This window comes from Anticarsia gemmatalis, chromosome Z (genome assembly GCF_050436995.1).
Source record: "Anticarsia gemmatalis isolate Benzon Research Colony breed Stoneville strain chromosome Z, ilAntGemm2 primary, whole genome shotgun sequence".
NCBI classification, from domain to species: domain Eukaryota; kingdom Metazoa; phylum Arthropoda; class Insecta; order Lepidoptera; family Erebidae; genus Anticarsia; species Anticarsia gemmatalis.
In genome coordinates, this window is record NC_134776.1 from 15,643,152 (window position 1) to 15,657,949 (window position 14,798).

General features: G+C 33.4%; 1 protein-coding gene across 1 annotated transcript in view; it reads right to left on the reverse strand.

The window, feature by feature from the left end:
- Nucleotides 1-14,798, reverse strand: part of ftz-f1 (ftz transcription factor 1) — a 72,928-nt gene that overhangs the window by 22,634 nt on the left and 35,496 nt on the right. The window lies entirely within an intron of this gene.

Genomic DNA, 14,798 nt, shown 5'->3' on the forward strand with positions numbered 1-14,798 from the left:
TCCTTAATACGAAACGAGCAATCAATTACATTTAACCGTCTTCATGTGATAATATAAGTTAGTTCAGCTATTCAGATTATTATTCTAAAATCCAAGTACATGTAGGTATATAAAGAGATATTAGCAATGATTTGTTAATTTTACTACTGAATAATCAGTTAAACTAAGTACCTTACTATCAAAAAATCTCTTGAACTTTGTTTTCCGCACGGTAATATCTGCTGTCGCTAATCAAAGTCTCGGATTCGATTTTGGCCGGGTAAAGTACTATTGGTGTTTCCATAGGTTATTGTCATGTGAGTTTTAGACTAAGATCTCTACATTATTTGAGACTAATATTGTCTAACATAACTTGTGCATTTTTTTAGTAGACGGCGAACTGGGTTCCTTAGAGATGCTATTCAAAATCAAGTTAATGTAATCAAGGTATTCTAAGGAGGCTAGGTTATTTGCACGGAAAACATGAAGTAGGTGAAAATAGGCAAAATCGAGCAAACGTGATGATACACCATCCACGAATTTTCCCATGATTATTAATATATCTGCACATACCCTGCCACCACATCTCAATCGCTATCTTAACATTTGTAATCGGCTCAGGATATACAAAATCAGATACAGCATATACGGAAATTGTAATCATTCGAAAAAGATAAAGTCACCTAAGTAAATGCTACCTACTTTCAGAGTAGGTATAGTTCTATTTAGTAATACATTTTCCTGAGAAAAACAACGTTCACACGTTAAATTTCCTAACTCGGTTGATTTTTACAACTTTTGAAGGAATTATATTTATTTTATTTGTTATTTGACAAAATTTTTAATGGTAGCATACTAAAATGTTCGGCAGTGTCACTTGTCTGGACTTTTAAAAATGACAAATTATTTTTGTCACCAAGTCAGTCGGTAGCACATTATGACGTCACGCCATCGGCATTATTAGTAAACATATACAATCATATTCATGATATGTGGCCATTATGTGAACATAATGAGTTAGCAATTGGGCATTCCAAATAACAAATATGTAGGTAATTTTTGAGGCATAACGAGAGCCATTCATTCAATATCCAAAGCGAAATAAAGATCTTGACCTGGATTTTGTTAAAATCAGTCAACAGGTCACGAACGAGTGACTGTCTGTGACAGCCTTGTATTCGCAATGTAATTTGATACGACGTGTTCTACAGCACTAAACACATCGCAAACGGACGAGGCTTGACTTCATGACAAACGCTGATGGGTAGCGACACTGCGCAAGTCCACACACCTACCAACTTTGGCCAACAACATAGCAACAAATTTCATATATCTAAATTACTGCTATATTCCTATCAACCAAATTTCAGCGGTACGTGTTTAGTTCAGAAATTCGTCAAATTTTTTTTGACTCAAATATAGGTCTTAAGACAGACAAATTAATCCTCAAACGATTCCAAAAAATCCTACAAACAATTTTGTCACTTCTACTTTACAAAACGGCATGAAACCACATATCGTGCATAATAAGCCGCAATGACTCAATAGTTTCGATTTCATAATCAAGACCTGAATACCGGATGAAAAAGCGACAGCAAGGTAGGTATACTCGAAGTATGTCGTTTTCGCTATCGTACAGACGGTACGGCCTCCGTCGAAAGCAAGAGTGGCCGCAGAGTCGCACGCGCAATGCTTTCTTTATGCGCGCAACTGACGTCACACTTTCTCCGGCCGGTGACGCATGTTGATGTAACGTATCGTAATAATGTGGTAACGAAGTTGTCGTGCTCGGTATTAGTGTGTCGTGCATTATGTATATTGATCTGTTTCGTGTCAATATTTATTTATGCGCTCCTTTTTTGTTCCTTAGGTCGGGAACAAGGAGAAAGTTAAATTATGTAACGACATGCGTGTGAATTGGTTTAGTCTTAGTTTTAGGTGACATGGGTAAAGGTTTTTAGAACTGTATAGTAATTAAAATACTTCATCAACCTGATAAGTATGAACAACTTTAAGCACGCTTAAAATGTTTTCGAGTTTAGGTAAACGATATCATACAACTGTTATTTAAGATCAACCTAATACAGCTTTCTACCTGGTAGCGAGCAACATAGCCGAATCGTAACACGTTTGAAAAATAGGTCAAAAAATAGGCCGTTCCTATTTTTACCTTGATTCGATTGGTTTTGGTGAGAGCAGACCTTAAAACTAAAAATACAATGTACCTTTAGACTGAACCACTAAATAACGGACTATAAGCTGTATATTTATTTCAGATTTTTGCACTCATCTTGGAGCCGAAAAGTGGTTGAACTGGTTGAAGTTATAATTAACAATAGAATCATACATAGTAGATTCGCTAATTTTGTTAAGACAAAAGAGACTACGCATGTTCTAGTGGAAAAGCCTTATCCTTTTTCAGTCGACGAAATTGAGCAGAAAAAATAGTAATTTTTATTGAACAGAGCTAGATTTGTGCTAAATTAACTGTTAATGCCGTTAGAAGCTCAGGAAATCTCTATTTCAATGAAAACATTGTAATCGGTACATAAACTATGTCATTGGATGGTTCAAATTCTCCCTTCACGTGCCATGAAAGCATAAAAAGCGGTTGAAAAAAGTACGGTATGCAATTATTCATAATATGTACACCTGACATGATGCTCCAAAGAATATTTAAATTGAATGTACAGCAACGACCTACCGAACTGTTTTACAATGTTTGTAAATATACATGACATACCTACATTATAATACTTTTGTTCGACACTTGCTAATGAACTGTGCTGCATTTGAAAACCGTTTAGTTTACCATAAAAGGATACGCTTCAGAAAATCCACTGAATGCTTATTATATGTAGGAGGTGGACCAATTTAAAACGGGCGATTTGGGGTGGTGTGGGTGTCGGGAGGGTGGATCGGGGAGATTCGTGTGTATGAAGGTAGAATTTTGGGTTTCGAAGCCAAGTGCATTAGGTCACTGGGTCAATAATAACTTTCGGTTAGTAGTTAGTTATTTCATATAATCAGATTTGGCCGAAAGTAGGTAAAATACCTTTGTGTAGGGGAGTTACGAAATGTGAGTACTAACTAGTAACTATTCATTCATAAGAATTTATAAACAAGTATTTGGATAGTATTGACCAAGTATTATAAATAGCACGTATTTTAATGTACTTAAAAAGATATTTATTTATTAAAACCATGTTGGAGGGCGGTAATGTTCTTCAAGCTATGTATGTACTTGTATATCTATTCCTTTGGCACGCTATATCGCCCGAACACGGTCTGACGGATTTTGACATGTTATGATATGAGGTGTCGTCAGATTGTCTCAAATGTAGAGATGAAATAGGTTATGTAGTTTAACATGAGCCGGTGTTTTACATAAATAAAAGAGGTCGATTATTTAATCGTTAATTTGTAACAATATGGGTTATCGAATGAAGTTAGTAAATAGACCGTTGCAAAAATATACATATTATAACACTTTCATGATATTAGTTTGATAACAATACTATAAAAAGTGAAACAAAACAAATTATTGTAAAACAAAAGACCACACTGATATAACTCCACAGTGTACAAAATTTTGTATGTGTGACATACTTGTTAATAGCAGAAATCCATACTAATATTATAAATGCGAAAGTAACTCTGTCTGTCTGTCTGTCTGTCTGTCTGTCTGTCTGTCTGTCTGTCTGTCTGTCTGTCTGTCTGCTACTCAATCACGTCTAAACTACTGAACCAATTTGCATGAAATTTGGTATGGAGATATTTTGATACCCGAGAAAGGACATAGGCTACTTTTTACCCCGGGAAAATGACGCATTTCCCGGGAAAATTCAGAAAATTCAACGAAGTCGCGAAAAATCAATAATATAATGACATTGAATTAACAAAATTCCGTTGCCATGGCAACTGTTTTAATGGCGGATATGCCTTAGCGCGACTTAGTTATACTAAGAGATATAAATAATTTTGAGAATATTTTTCGTGAAAAAAAAGCATATTTTATATCATCACGCTACGACTAATAGGAGCAGAGTAGGTAACAGTAAAAAGTGTTACAAAAACATGGAAAATTCTGACCCATTCTCTCTTATGCGACGCAAGCGAAGTTGCGCGGGTCAGCTAGTGTTTCATAACTGTATCTATTAGCTTGAAACACCTAAAAATTTCCATCTTATGTAAAATCAGGACTCTTTTTATTTTGCGCCACAGTACAACATAAAAGTCAATTGTAGGAAGGAAATTGAGGATTTTCAAAACAAAGATTTTCATCGATTTACCCCCGATCTCTGGGGAAATTTAACTGTAGTTTATCTATTCAATAGCGTTTCTTTTGTATGAGTTTTGAGACTATTGAATAGATAAACTACCGCTAAATGTACCTCAGAAACCGGGGGTTAGTCATTTCGTTAAAGCACAGTAAAAAAAGGATAATAGAATTAAACTAATCATATATTTATATTTACTTTGATGTAAATCTACGCCGCGCGGCGTTTCTAACAATCGATTCATTCACTGTATCAGTTCGCTAATCGGTACATAGGTATGATTTATTTCCTTTTCTTAAAAATACAAATAATACAACTGATACAATACTTTTCCATAGAAACGCAATTTACGTTAAAGTTACTTCCGCTTTGCTTTTAATATTAAGAAAGCAATAATTAATCGTGGAAAAATGTGCTTATTTTTTAAGTCGACTGAAAACGAGAAGTTAATACCTCTATAATAATTACAGTTCTGCTCATACGAATCTACTTTTTTATTGAGGAAAGTTATAGTTTTATTCAGCCGCGGGGATTTTTTTTATAATTGAATAAAAAAATACTGAACAAAAGATCTTTTCTAATCCGTAAGTGTCTCACTTTAGAGAACATGTATAAAAGCGAATTTAAAATCGGATCTAACAATTATGATTTCTCGGACTTTTATCTTACAACTAGCTGACCCGCGCAACTTCGCTTGCGTCACATCTATACTAATATAATAAAGCTGAAGAGTTTGTTTGTTTGTTTGATTGTTTGTTTGTTTGTTTGAACGCGCTAATCTCAGGAACTACTGGTCCGATTTGAAAAATTCTTTCAGTGTTAGATAGTCCATTTATCGAGGAAGGCTATAGGCTATATATCATCACGCTACGATCAAAAGGAGCAGAGCAGCAATAAAAAATGTTACAGAAACGGGGAAAATTTTGACCCATTCTCTTAGGTGACGCAAGCGAAGTTGCGCGGGTCAGCTAGTAAGATAGAATGGGTCAAAATTTTCCCCGTTTCTGTAACATTTTTTATTGCTGCTCTGCTCCTTTTGATCGTAGCGTGATGATATATAGCCTATAGCCTTCCTCGATAAATGGACTATCTAACACTGAAAGAATTTTTCAAATCGGACCAGTAGTTCCTGAGATTAGCGCGTTCAAACAAACAAACAAACAAACAAACAAACAAACTCTTCAGCTTTATAATATTAGTATAGATTATAATATTAGTATAGATTAATTATTATACCGAATTGTATTTGAAGTAACACCACAATAAGCCGCCTATCACATTTTAATACGTAGAAACTTATGTCCTAATTTACAACGCATAACACAAACAATGAAAATTGCCAAGTATATTGGAAGTAATTGATAATATAATTGAAAGTATTGCCAAGATTGACAAACTACTTGCACAAAACCACCGTAAAAGTACCTCATAGAAAGTCAAGTTACTACTTTTCGCTCTAACCCTACTAGACTTACACTTTAATCAAAATGTCTCGGGTCATTTTTTGTAAGTCGCGTAGACGATCCCGTGGGCTTATAGTCCAAAGTACGGTTAGACAACTAGCCGTTTATTTTTTAACATTTTTTTTTGGAGTAACACAACTTTGTTTTAGCCTTCGCCATAATGTTTTAAGAAACGAGTAGCTTGTGGGCGTGGTCAGTAAGAAACTTGGTTTATCATAACATCTGATATTTCACTGTTCTTTTTATTAAGCTCCTTTGCTCTGATACTTACGAAATACGATCAGAAAAATGGATTGTTGAAAAACTTTAGATTAAAATAGCTTTTAATTTAGGATGTCTACGCACATTTCAGTCTGTATTTCAGCGGAGATATATATATAACAATAATGTAATGTAACAATCTTTTCTGCTGAAATATGAGAATAATTACGTTGAGAAAAATAATCAAAATAATGTAATACTATCAGTTGTTCGTAGCATCCTAGAAATGGCTGATAGAGATTTAATTTCCAGTAGTAAAATGGTTTCTAATTAATTATAGTATTTTATAAAAGACTGCAGAGAGCCACTTATTATGTTATGAAAACCTAAAAATTCACCTTTTTCACAAAAAAGAATTTCACATCAATATTATTATTTCTTCCGAAAATGTGTATATCAGGAATATATTTTTGTTAAAACGAGCTTACGAAAAGTTACAGTAGACTAAAGCGAAGTTGTGCAACTTTGCAAAAATATAGTCGGCATGAAATGTCACTTCAAGACACTGCGCAAAAGACATCAACGCTTAATTACCATTATAATATGTTAGGACAAGTTACTAAGTGATTTATTAGCACTTAATTGAGTGATTCTTAGGCTTAAAGTCAACAGCATAAAAGTGTAAACGGAAACATTTAACTCAATTGCAAAAAACAAACTAAATGTATGGCGAAATTTCACAATCCTGCTAACTATGTAGAAGCTGACGCGAGTCCTGTTTGTGACGCATTTGATGGATTAAATGCATCGAATAGGATATTATGTATCTACGCACTAGTGATGTTACTAATATTTGCCATCGCAAATATCGCACTTATTTGTCTTTTGAAATTGTGAGTCATGAAACTGTGTATCGTATAATCTTTTGTAGAACAAAGAAAATTTAAAATAAAAATATTTTTTTAAGAATAAAGGTAAAGCCCAAGTACAAAATAATTTATTAAAGGCAAATACTGTGTCAACCTAATATCTCTTAAGGCAAAATTTTGTTGTACTTATAGAATGTTTTTTTCTGAAAAGTTATTTCGGCTTCTATAAAACTATTGTCAGTCTTTTCCGGCCATGTCATAAAAGATGATTATCTTAATTTCATTTCATTTGCTAAACATTCCTAAACAGTCAGCATAAGTGCATAGTATCAAATTTTAACATTGCAGTGTATAATGTAAAATTGAAGTCAAGAATTCACGTAGCAAGTTTTGATGTATCGATAAGTCATCAATAAGCAATACTGTTTGTCACCCGGCAACCATTTAGTATATAACGTGCTCCAGTATACAGAGTACTTGGAATAACAAATTAGGTTACCCAACCCAATAGTTGCAAAGAAACGGGCGACCTGATTCTGAGATGAGACGATTTCACTTCATTTCAGATACATTTCGCAATCATTTTACTTTTAGATAGACAAAACCGTTGAATGTTGATTGACAGAAATATATTTGTCGAGTTTAGCTATTTTGAATGTTGTTTACTAATAACGTGTTATCATGTGCATCATTTACCTACTACATTAGAATATCCGTAGGATTGATCTGGAACACACGCACTCGATTACTTTGTTACTTATGTGTGCAATCTTGCTTTGTGTAAGTGTCATACATAGGATAAATAGTTTCTTTGAGTTCATTGTTATAGAAAATATCTATTGTTCGATATTTTCTGTAAAACTAATTTTAACGTTGTTGGTAGTTTGTTTGTTGGTAGTAAATTGTTGATAGATTGGTGCTAAAAACAGTAACTGTTTCCCAAAAGTAACTATAAATAATGTCTACTTATACCTGAAAAATTAGGTGTGCCTAAAGTAACATTTGATAAAATAACACCGAATCCCTTACATAGCTCTTCAAAAATGTTCATAAATGTAAATTTACCGATGTTGTGTTACTAAACATTTCTTTTTGTAATCAATAATAATCTTGAGAACCTTCACATATAACATGTACGTAAGAATAGCAATCTGCCCTATCAACCAATTCCAATTTCCATTCCAGGGACATATAAAATTGCAGCCAAGTTAGCCTTAATATAGAAAACCAATCTTGAAGACATCTATTTCTGGTTGCGTCTTGAAATTACACTCGTAGTAGGGTAAGGTTAGTTATTAATGTCTATTCAGCTTTGCTTGTAGCGATATAACAACATCTAACGAAAGCAGTATTTGTATGCCGATGGGCGTAATGAAACTGCAAGCACCCAATAAATTAAACTGACATTGAAGCGGGTTACATATAGTTTTTATTAAGATTTAAATTAAACCAATTTAGCTTTAAGATTTAATATAGATTAACATGCATCTCAAACGGAAGACATATTTTTACCATGTATATTAAACATATTGGGCCCATTTTAATTTCTTCATTACTTCTCAACAATTTATCTTTATGGTTGTTAGTTGTAATTGGTTTTTCTTTATGTATAATAATACAAAGTAAGACTTTTACTACATAGCATGTCAACAGATAATAGAAATATGGGTTTGGTTTACTAAGTTCAGCATGACCTGATTAACGGCCGGCTCCAATATCATATCTACAGATATGGATTGGGATTGAACTGTTTGGTGACTTGGCAACATCTGGTGTTTCTATCTAGACTAGATAGATCGATAGCTATTCGAAGACATTGGAATATTTGGGTCATATGTAGAGTTGTAAGCGGAGGTTTATACACACTTTTTTGTCTACCTCAATATTTAAGCTTCACTCGAAATTTTCAACACCCTAAAATATGTCGATCTATAAAATAAAACGTAGATATACTAAGCTTCCTTGTCCTTTATTACTCTCACTGCAATTGAATAGAATATTTTGTTTAAGAAGCAAAAAAAACAAGTACCTAATTATTTAATGAGTTAGTCGGCAAGTTGAAAAGAAAACAAAAGATATACAGCAATTGTCTTGTATTGTACTTCGTATAACTGTTAGTGCGGATACAAATAAAGAAAGCAACAAACAATATATCCCTCATAAATTGTACTTTTAAGTAAAATAAAATTATTTTACAACACTATCTTCGAACTGTATAGATTTATTATTAGCCCTACCAGTTTATCTACAGGTACTCAAACAATCTACTGATAATTTCAAGTTATTCGGCAATCTAGCTTTTATTGCTAAAGAAAGGGCTATTTTTATTCATTGAAATATTTGAAGTACGTAGATTAGTTCGGGCCGCTAAGTGTTCCTGTCAAGTTATCCGTCTCTAATTTACAAGAAATTATGCACCCTGGACACACGCGACAAAGTTCGATTCAACCAGTTTCATAAAAAGTCAGGGGGCTTATATGAACCCTCGCATCTTGAGGTGGCCGTTGCCTAGAAGTATACGAACTGTCATTTCGGCAAATCAAAATAGAATAAAAATCTCGTCAAATTTTCCTAAAAATATTACTGATTTTCACTTTCCCATCGAGGAAATAGCGTGCGAATATTAATGATTTACGTTCAGGCTACTTTTATGCAATATTTGATAGATTTCTTAGATTATGTAGAGATAACTTTATTTGACTCACCCCTGGTTTCTGAGGTACATTAGCGGTACTTTGTCTATTCAATAAAGTTTAAACTCATGTGAAAAAAAAATGCTCTTGAGTAGATAAACTACCGCTAAATGTGCTCAAAAACCGGGGGTAAGTCTTTTTAGACGAGAGATAGGATTGACGAGAGGAGGAAAGACGTAAGATAGGATTTCAGGTAAGAGAACCTGACAGACGGACGTTATAGTTATTTCTCCATCATACTGTGCCTCCATACCTTATTGTTATATTTTGCTTCCACATTCAGTATTTCATGTACATAAATTTTATTGCAAAATATTATATATACACCATTAGATTGACTCTGTTACAGAATAAATTCATCTTACCAATTTTTACAAGGAAATGCTTTTGATGGGATTAATTTTGACATTAATTTAATTAGTAAAATTCTGTCTTGTAATGCTCTTACTTTAAATGAAAGTACCCAAAAATAACTCCGTTGAGCTTTTGTGTAGGTGCTTGTATTTTTGGCATTCAAAGGAATTTTCAATTTAATATGATTAAATATCGTCAAAATAGTATTAAAGAACGATGAAGATATCAGCTCTATGAGTCTAAATCGGTTTATACTAAAACAGTTTATATTCGTTGCGAAAGTTAATGTAATTCATGGTATTCTAAAGCATTTCCGTATAGTTCGTAAATAAACTGGGAAGTGTTTTTACCATATGTATATTTCCATATAAAACATACCTACACCGGGGGACATTGGCTAGATGAACTGTCGGCGTGGTCGAGTCGGAAGCCATGAAATATTATTACATTATTGGAAGCTACGATTACATTACAAGTGCTAACGCAATAACAAAATGTTATCGACCGAGTTATAAGTATACAAGGGTACATTGTCGCCGCATGTAATGTACTGACTCCATAAATTTATTCGTGCAGGACGGGTGCGAATATAGGCCAGTTTTTGCAAGGAATATTAGATGAGACCGTTAGATATGAATAGCCGGTAACGACATTTCGAACGGGATATCGACTTATGTGCGCAGTTTCTCTTACATCCATGCCTATTGACTTGCTAATTTGAAAATAAGACGCAAAAAGCCAACGTTTATTTTGACATTACAATTACAAATTCAATTGCTGAAATTATACTTTCTTATTCTAGGAATAGATTTTGCAACAACGTGTTTATCTGACACAAGGAAAGATTTAAATCTGTACCACTCTTTGTATACTTGGTGTTTTCTTTCTCTATAATGCTGCGATATTTTTTGCTACTACTTTATGATTTGTTTTTATTTCCAATGGCGCTACTTGTGAAATATTTTCATTGTGATTAGTTCATAATTTTCTCTGAAAGTACCTTAGCTACTTAGTTTGTGCGCTACCCACACAGGCGTCTGTCTAAGAGTCTGAAGAACCGCCTACATTTCACCCTGAGCGAAATAAGCTGAGTCTGCGTTTGACGGCAAAGCTTTATGAACGTTTAGACGCAAGTACATAGAGAGGAAACATTATATACTTATAATAAGTTAGTATTGGAAAATGACATTGAATTATGCAATGAAATATTAAATGCTGAAGGGGCTTTAGGCTTGCTTATTTATTGAGAGTCTGTTGTAACTTGACGGTATTTTCGAAAATAAAGCTTTTTTTACTCATCAATTTCATAAAATTTTAGTAATACTACAATATATTGTGCTTGATAAAATTATCCCATGATCTTTTCGTGCAGGAGAATGCAGGATTGGGCACATTGAGTATTATGAGACATTTTTAAGTTTTTTTGACGTAATAAGTGGTATGGTAGGGCTAGGGTCAAACTTTAACAAGTTACTGAGTTAATTTTTTTAGTGAAATAAATATGTACAGTCAGCACCAAAAGTCGATGAACAGAATCAACTTAACAAAACACCTGTTCACAATAAAATGCCATAAGTTATAGTCGCAACTAGGAAACAAAATAGCCTGTACACCAGAAATTTACAAAATTCGTTAAACACGAGTATTTCAAAAGTATCTGTACACTAGTATTCCTAAAGTTGCTGTACACCAACAATCCAAATGTCGCTGAACATCATTGTATCAAAAGTCACTAAGCAACAGTAAAGACAAAATTATTAGTATATTTTGAACATTGCCGTGTGTTAATCTACTTTTGTCGCTTATGTTGTTCAGCTACTTTTGGGACAGTGCTTGCTTAACCTTAATAATGTATGTTAACACGTTAGTATCTATTTCAATACTTATTCACAAAACAATTAGGTATATTTTATTGTCAGTAATCATATTAATCTATAATATGAAACATCAATCGATTCATGCTCCGTAATATGCACATTATACGGCATTATTGTGATATTAAAATTTATCGATTGATGTATCAATAATATAAATAAACAATTATGCACATACACAACGTTTCGTTTACTTCAGACTACGACAATTATACGCTAGACTAAAATTATTACAAGTCATATGAACAGAAATATTAATTAAATGTAAGGTATTCTTACGGTTCGCGCAAAGTAAATTACAAGTACCGTCACTATAATCGCTTCGTAGATCATTAGAGTTATGTTTATGTTATGTTTCATATTATAGATTAATATGATTACTGACAATAAAATATACCTAATTGTTTTGTGAATAAGTATTGAAATAGATACTAACGTGTTAACATACATTATTAAGGTTAAGCAAGCACTGTCCCAAAAGTAGCTGAACAACATAAGCGACAAAAGTAGATTAACACACGGCAATGTTCAAAATATACTAATAATTTTGTCTTTACTGTTGCTTAGTGACTTTTGATACAATGATGTTCAGCGACATTTGGATTGTTGGTGTACAGCAACTTTAGGAATACTAGTGTACAGATACTTTTGAAATACTCGTGTTTAACGAATTTTGTAAATTTCTGGTGTACAGGCTATTTTGTTTCCTAGTTGCGACTATAACTTATGGCATTTTATTGTGAACAGGTGTTTTGTTAAGTTGATTCTGTTCATCGACTTTTGGTGCTGACTGTACCTGTTTATATCTTCACTCATCCGGCTTCTTTGTATGGAACAAAAAAAACCTCTTTTGCACTCAATATAGATATCAAAGCGAGACAACAGTAGATTTTGTCATTAAAATAAAGAAAAGCAATTATTTATAATAAGTAAGTATGCGAATGTAAAAACTCGATACTGCAAAGGCTTGTGTTTCTGTATATTTTATTTTTAAATTTCCCTATGACAGCCGTATACTCACCAGACCTTAACTTTCATTCTTTCTCAGTTTCCAAGGTCTACAGGTACCTATTGCGGTTTATACACGGAACAATAATTATATCCCTCGACGTTTTTTATTCATTTAGCTTTTTCAATAAACCATACAACTTTACAATGTAAGAATTTTGTACCTAATGATTACCTAAACTGCATATGGAATATGGATATTTCGCCTTATACATAGTTATCACAAAGAAGTGCATTGGATAATCTTGCTTTAATTTCAACCTGTTGAATAAATAAATAACTAAAATCTTTGGGATCCTGCATTAATCGGGGTTTGAAAAATTCCATTTGTACCTTGTTGGGACGCATATTATAAGCACATCATTCGTTTAAAGATCAAGCCAGTTATGTTCTACGTCGTAAAAAAAGTATATCATATTGAAAATTACAAGCATTTTACAACTAGCCAGCGTTCGCAATTAGGTATAGGACCTAACTTGCACAGGTAGACGCCTACAATAACTGTATTTATACTAATTATTTATTTTATTGCTATACCGATTGATTTTTACAACATGGACAGCGGTAACAACCGTAGGTACACGTGTTCTACGTATATCAGAATAGATATCTTGATGAACGTTGTGATATGTATTTATACATCAAACCTTGGTTATAATGAACAGAATTTCAACCCCAGGGCTTATTTGAAGCATATTTTATTAGGTCACGTGGTCAGGTAATTAAATTCGGAGCCCAACTGGGGCATCAGCGAAACAGTCTCCGGTCCAGTTTCCGTCAGAATCGGGTTCTCCCTGAAACGTTTGTCCACCTACTTCAATTTTAATTTTTTATACTGATTTATTTTATATTCGTCAGTCGTTATGTAGAGGTAGATAACGAGGAAGGTGTTGGAGATTTGGAGATGAAATTAAGACATTGTGCCTAATTATGTTTTCTTCAGTAGTTACCGTCATAATACTGAAAAGTTTGTTATAAAGTATCTACTTCTTGATTACTATTTGAATATAACCAACTTCTGTTGTATTAGCACAAATCCACGGAAGTTGGGCATTCTTCTGCAATTCCATTCCATTTTTATATTCTATCTATTATTATTAGTATGGGAATTCAGATCAGACAAGTCTGATGTGAATCTGCAGTCTGTTTTCTTACTGAATCATTGCCAATTGTGTTCATTTACTGTCGTATTTCAGTGCAATTGAAGTTCTTTATACGGTTAGGCTTCATGAACGTCGTAATTAATTTGAATGGTAAGTATTGAATGCAGTACTTAAACACAATCACACAGGAGCATGTATTAGCATAAATCCATCAGAAGCGATACGCATAACTTGGCACAACATTAAGCATAATTAGGCGGTGACCCACATTTTTATCAAAGCTCGCGTCGTCGATACCCGGCGCGCGCGCTCCTCCGCACACACGCGCAAATTTCTCGTACATACAACGTACGCCCTCAACACACCTGCGACGTATCACTCGTATAACCGAGATAAACATTTATTTATATACATTGTTTGTAATCAAACTTTAAATACATAACACGCGATACTAGTATACCTACTAGGTACTTTTATTATGACGATAAAATCTAGATGCTAAAAAAATACAAATAATCCGACGCGACAAACACTCACGTGCAATTTTTATATAGGAATGTGAAAAAGTAGATTTATTAACAGGTGACTCTGTTTCTACTTTTTTGTGGACTCAGTTTTCTTTGTTTTTAGTGTATTCTAAAGAAGTGTTTTTTTCTTCTTTAATGAAATCACTTTTGTGGCGACAGTTCAAAGTTTACATAGTTAATGTTGTAATAGGCAAATGTCTTCAAAGTGACGAAACTGACAACTCAAAACATTATATTATGCTCTCTATAAATTCTTACAGCAGAATACTCATGTTGGTTCTTGTTGTTACTAAGTGTAGCGTTTTGTCACATTATTCGTGTTGTTTTTATAATCTAATTAAGAATATATAAGTACCTCTTTTGATACGGTACCTGCATATAATATGATTGTATGAAGAGTGAGAACGCTATTTCTCACATACATGTAAATAAGCGGAGCCTTGGCCT